Source organism: Macaca thibetana, chromosome 19 (assembly GCF_024542745.1).
Source record: "Macaca thibetana thibetana isolate TM-01 chromosome 19, ASM2454274v1, whole genome shotgun sequence".
Lineage (NCBI taxonomy): Eukaryota > Metazoa > Chordata > Mammalia > Primates > Cercopithecidae > Macaca > Macaca thibetana.
Window position 1 is genome coordinate 8,978,798 of NC_065596.1, and position 6,000 is coordinate 8,984,797.

The 6,000-nt window shown below is 53.6% G+C and overlaps 1 protein-coding gene across 1 annotated transcript in view; it reads right to left on the bottom strand.

Moving 5' to 3' along the window:
* The window catches only part of LOC126942250 (ultra-long-chain fatty acid omega-hydroxylase), a 43,040-nt gene extending 38,444 nt beyond the window's left edge, over positions 1-4,596 (bottom strand). The window contains exon 1 of the mRNA XM_050769616.1: positions 4,538-4,596. The gene's annotated coding sequence lies outside the window, so the exon portion shown is untranslated. The remainder of the gene's footprint in view (positions 1-4,537) is intronic.
* Positions 4,597-6,000: the final 1,404 nt, after the last annotated feature.

The window sequence follows — 6,000 nt, forward strand, 5'->3', positions numbered from 1 at the left end:
TAAGTACTGCCTCCATTCATTGTTTACGCTGGAATTTTTCTCCCCATGGAATGTAAGTAAAACTTAATGTTTGTTACCAATAAATGGTAATCCTAAAAAAAAAAAAAAAAAAAAAAGAAAGAAAAGAAAAGAAAAAAGAGAGAGAGAAAGCTTTGAGGACCCAGGAGAAATGGTGGCAGCCTCTGGAAAGGGACTGAAGGAACTCAGGGCAGGGGTGGAAGGGAAACTTAAGTCTACTGTCCACTTTTCTAGTCCTTTTGGTTTCCTATACCATGAGCACATGTCACCCATTCAAAAACATTTAATCAATTATAAAAATTCATTAGTTTACTGCACAACACAAAGAGTGAATCCTAATGTAAACTATGGAGTTAGTTAATGGAGGAAAGGTATCAGCCGGGTGAAGTGGCTCATGCCCGTAATCCCAGCACTTTGGGAGGCCAAGATGGGAGGATCACTTGAACCAAGGAGTTTGAGACCAGCCTGTGCAACATAGTGAGACTCCATCTCTACTAAAAAACAAGAAAATCAGGCCAGGCACGGTGGCTCATGCCTGTAATCCCAGCACTTTGGGAGGCCGAGGAGGGAGGATCACTTGAGGTCAGGAATTCAAGACCAACCTGGGCAACATGATGAAACCCTGTCTCTACTAAAAACAAAAAAATTAGCTGGGCATGGTGGTGGATGCCTGTATCCCCAGCTACTTGGGAGGCTGAGGTGGAGGTTGCAATGAGCCAAAATCACACCACTGCACTCCAGCCTGGGGGACAGAGTGAGACTCTGTCTCAAAACATAAATTAATTTAATTTAATGTGCACTTTTGACTCCAACAGGCCTGGGTTCAAATCTCAGCTCTCCTCTTCCCTAGGTTAGCAGCCTTGGGTGAACCCAGTCCCTGCCATCAGCCTCCCTTTGCCAATCTGTGAAATGGGTCGATAATAACAGGACCTACCCCCTAAGGTTGTTTAGGACGGCTCAGTGAAATGAGGTATGGAAAGGCCTTGTCACGTAGCTCACAAAATGTTAGCCATGATGACTACTCCTATTATTGCTATTTGATAGAAGTGAGAGCAGTTCAAAGGTGGCACTCTCAGAATGCTGTGGGCGGCTGGCATGCCCACTCCCTATCTACACCAGCCCCCGATGCCATCCAGCAGGCCGGCCTTGGCAGAGGTGGCCCTGCCCTGCCGGGGCCCGCATTATCTGGCGGTGGTGAAAGCCAGTGACTGATTCTGCGTCCCGGCCCACGCCCAGGGTGCGCCGGTTTGTCAGGTTGGCCCAGCCATTCACCAGCTAAGGACTTGTTATACAAGGTGTGTGGGCTCCCAAGAAGGAATGCAGGGCACGGACCCAGGCCGATGCCAGGTATCAGATACATGCCTCTTCTTGAACTGCAGGGGTTGGGACCAGCCAGGAGCCTGACAGAAGAGCACCCCAACACTGGTCCCATCACCCTACATCCCAGCCCTCCTTTTCACTCCAAGCCTTTAGTCAAGGCAGCCTGCTCCCATCCACACTGATTCATGGTACCATCTTGAATTCCTCAACATCAGAGGGCTGGCTTTACCCCAGAGACTCATACATTCCCCCAAAGTGCCAGACCGCAGAAGGCCAGAGCTGAGAGGTGCCTTCTAAGTTGTTTTGTTGTTGTTGATTATTTGTTTTTTTGGTTTTTTTGTTATTGTTGTTTAGACAGGGTCTTGCTCTGTCCTTCAGGCTGGAGTGCAGTGGTGTGATCTTGGCTCAATGCAACCTCCCCCTCCTGGGCTTGAGTGATCCTCCCACATCAGCCTCCTGAGTAGCTGGGACTACAGGTGCCTGCCACCATGCTCAGCTAATTTTTTTTATTCTTTTGTTAAAAAAATTAATAAAGGGCCGGGCACGGTGGCTCACACCTGTAATCCCAGCACTTAGGGAGGCCAAGGCAGGAGGATCACCTGAGGTCGGGAGTTCGAGACCAGCCTTACCAACATGGAGAAACCCCATCTCTACTAAAAATACAAAATTAGCTGGGCGTGGTGGCACATGCCTGTAATCCCAGCTACTCAGGAGGCTGAGGCAAGAGAATAGCTTGAACTGGGGAGGCAGGGGTTGCAGTGAGCCCAGATCGCACCATTGCACTCCAGCCTGGGCAGCAAGAGCAAAACTCCACCTCAAAAAAAAAAAATTAATATAGGGTATCCCTATATTCCCCAGGCTGGTCTCATACTCCTGGGCTCAAACCATCCTCCAGCCTTAGCCTCCCAAAGTGCTGGGATTACAGGCGTGAGCCACCGCGCCCAGCCTGGCTTCTAGGTCTTGAGTCTCCACTCAGCACTCTAAATTTCTAAGGTTCTGAGAAAGAGCTTCAGAGTCATTTATGACTAATGAAGGCAGGGCCGAGTTGGCAAATGGGGTAAAGAAGACAGTCCTATCGCAGCTTTGATCATATTCAAGCCTTTTGCTAAAAATTTCCTTGGCCCAAAGAGGATCCTGGCAGAAAAAGAAATTTCATAACCTAATAATCTAGACCATTGCAGGACTGTAATTGTTTCTGCCCACCATCCCAAGTATGGCCACACCTGGACATGAGCCTCAGAAAATATTCTATAAAGCTCTGCCTCTTTGCTGTGTTACCTCGGGTGAGTGTCTGCACCTCTCTGAGCCTCGATTTCTTCATCCATTAAGACAGAAGGCCTATTTACCCACCTCATGGGGCTGCAATCTTCCAGGCACACAGTAAGCCTTTGATCAATGATACCTCTCATTACTGTTGGTGCTGCCATCATGTTCATTATTGTGACCTGGACATCTGGGGTTTGGAGAATCAGGTCCAAGGTTTATCAACAAGGAGAGATTAGTCAGGCGCAGTGGCTCATGCCTGTAATCCCTGCACTTTGGGAGGCTGAGGCGGGTGGATCACTTGAGCCCAAGAGTTCAAGACCAGCCTGGGCAACATGGTGAAACCCCATCCCTACTAAAAATACAAAAATTAGACAGGAGTGGTGGTGCATGCCTGTAGTCCTAGATACTCAGGAGGCTGAGGTAGGAGGATTGCTTGAGCCCAGGAGGTCGAGGCTGCAGTGAGCTATGATTATGCCACTGTACTCCTGCCTGGGCAACAGAGTGAGACCCTGTCTCAACAACAACAACAAAAAAAAAAAAAAAGAAAGGAAAGGAAGAAAGAAAGGAAGGAAGGAAGGAAGGAAGGAAGGAAGGAAGGAAGGAAGGAAGGAGGGAAGGAAGGAAGGAGAGATGGGTCCCATTCCCTGAATACCTCTCAAGTCATCCAAGACCCTCTGCAGATGCCAACCTGGGTCACCACCGGACACCAGGCTAGAGTTAATGTTACCATTCAGAAACCCAAGCTGGGCTATTTGGTGATGCCGGGGACGTCCAAAAGTGGCCCGGGACTTTGGGGTCAAACAGGGCTTGTTGTTTTCAAATCCCAGCTCTCCCACTGGACACTGGGTGTCTCCCACTGGACACTGTGGGTGTCCAGTGTCCAGTGTGGGTGTCTAGTGGGTGTCTCCCACTGGACACTGGCCCTCAGTTTCCTTGCCTGTGAAATGAGGATGGTAGGGAAGATTTGGGGAGGTTCCTCCTCTTTGGGGTTTGGAGTTAGTCAAGGAAGAGTTTGATGCTGCCAACCCTGGCTGGGCACAACTCCAGGACCCAGAAATAAGGGGTGGGGCAAGGGGCACAGGGTAGGAGGAATTTTGGGTGCGGGGCTAGCCCTGGCCATCTCCTTTGCCTACGGGGCGGTGAGAGACACACAATGAGTGCATGCATGAGGGGTGAGCGGGCAGATGAACGAGGTGAGATGCCCTCAGCCTGGGCCTCTCCAGCCAGAGACTCCTCAGGTGGCCAGCCTCGGCCACCCTGCATACCCAGGCTGCGCCAGGTCCCTGGGAGACCGAAAAACATTATCCTTCCAGCATCTATCAGACAAACATCACCTGGGACTAACCCCAGGACCTCACACAACCCTCAGAGCCAACTCTGGGCGCCAGAAGAACACCGTCTTTTCATAGAGGGGCTCTGCATCTAGCGTGGATGGGCAGAGGGTCCCTGATAGCAGTTGGACCACACGCCTAACCCCATCGGTTGAACGTACAGCCTCCCCTTCAAGACAACATACAGTGGTGAAATCTCACGGCGAATCCCCATTCAGCCCCAAAGAGGCGTCCCAGGGCGGGGCTTGAACCCATCTGGGATGTCCTGACCACGAGAGGGGTCTTCCGGAGGCCCCCTCCCTATCACAGAAACCCAGAGAAAAGGATGCGCCTAGGACTCCCAGGCGCACACAGAAGAAAAAAAAACCGCACAAATGCAGCAAACGTCGGGGACACACCCACGTGCCCCTCTCCCCGCGAGTGCCCCGGGCATGCAGCCCCGTCCTGGGTCCTGGGGGATCCCCGTGGCTGGCTGCGCTCCCCGCGACGATGCGCGCAGACCTTCGCCCTCATCCGGCCAGCACCGAACCTCGCGAGCCTGGGGTTCCAGCGCAGCGCTGCGGCGGCGCTCGGGTTACAGCCCCCATCACGCGCGCACTCACCCGCGGGTCTCAGCCTCCTGCCCTCGATCCGGATCCACCGGCGCCACTACCTGGGATCTGACCGCGCCGTCCCGCAGCCCAACCCTTTAACCCCGCCCGGCCCGCGACAAGGAGTCCGCCCCGCCGGATACCCCGCCCCGGGCCCCCGCAGGGCTCTGGGCGGGGACGCCAGCGCTTCCCCCAGAAAAGCGGGGAACAAGAAATAGGCGTGTGGAGGGGTGGAGAGAGAGAGAAAGAGAAAGAGACTGAGACTGCGATGGAGAGACGGAGAGAGAGAGACTTGGACACCGATAAGTCCCAAACCATCAGGCTCCCCGCCCTCCTGCCGCTGCTGGGCCGCATTAGCGCCCAAGTCCCGCTCTGGACCACCCTCCTCCCACACCAACACCCCCCACGGCCCTTACTTCCAGGTTTGCTCCCAAGTTTGGACAGCGATCCCTAAACCATCAACCCCTGGGGCCCCACTGACCCCTCCGGAAGCCTCCTCTGGAGGCCTCAGGAATTCTCTGGCTCCCCCAGCCCTTGGGAACCAGCCGTTCCTCTCTCTCTGGATCCTGAGCCTAACCTCTCCCCCGCACCCACCCCTGGAGGCTCTGCAGCCTACAACACCCTCTTCCTCCAGGAAGACCTCCAGCCTCAACAAGCAGCACCAGAATGGTTCTGCTCCCCGCGCGCCACTCCTCCCCACCCACTGCCAGACACCTTGACCCTCTGACCAGGATGTTGTCCTTGGCCAACCCATCTGCTCCAGGTGTGTCCAGACAAAGTCAGCTCCGCCTCTGGATGTGTCTGTCCTCCTGGGTCGGTGGGTGGATGTGTGGCTGACCTCAGCAAGTGGGCAGACAGATGAGAAGACAAGAATCTCCACTTGCCCCAGCAGGTGGTAAACTTAGAAGACTTCCTTATCCCTCTTTTTTCCGATTATACTCTCTCACTTGGTGCTGGGCCCTTGGGAAGAGGGCGTGGAAGGTGTGGGGCATGTCGCCAGGTGAAGAAGAGGAGACACAAGTAATTGAAGTTTTGCTGCTTGGAGGAGGCAGACATGAGGTCAGGGAAGGCGACGTGCAGGATGTGACATTTGAGCTGGGGCTGCAGGGAGAGGTTGGATTTCAACAAGTGCAGAAGAGGGGGTAGGGCTCAAGCACAGAGAAACTGGAGGGTGTGACTTGGCAGGTGGCTTTCCCTGACCTTGGAGTGTGAGAGGTGTGGAGGCCGGAGGGATGCAGGAGTTGACTGTGAAGGCCAGTTTGAATGGCTGGGTCTTGATCTGGTGGGCAGTGGGGAGCCATGGATGGTGCTTGAGTAGGGGAGGTGCCCCCTGTTAGTTGATTGATCTCACTCTATCATCCAGGCTGGGATGACTCCTGGGCTCAAGCCATCCTCCTGCCTCAGCCTCCTGAGTAGTTGGGACTACAGACACATGCCACCACACCCAGCTAATATATTTTTCATTTTTTTAGAGA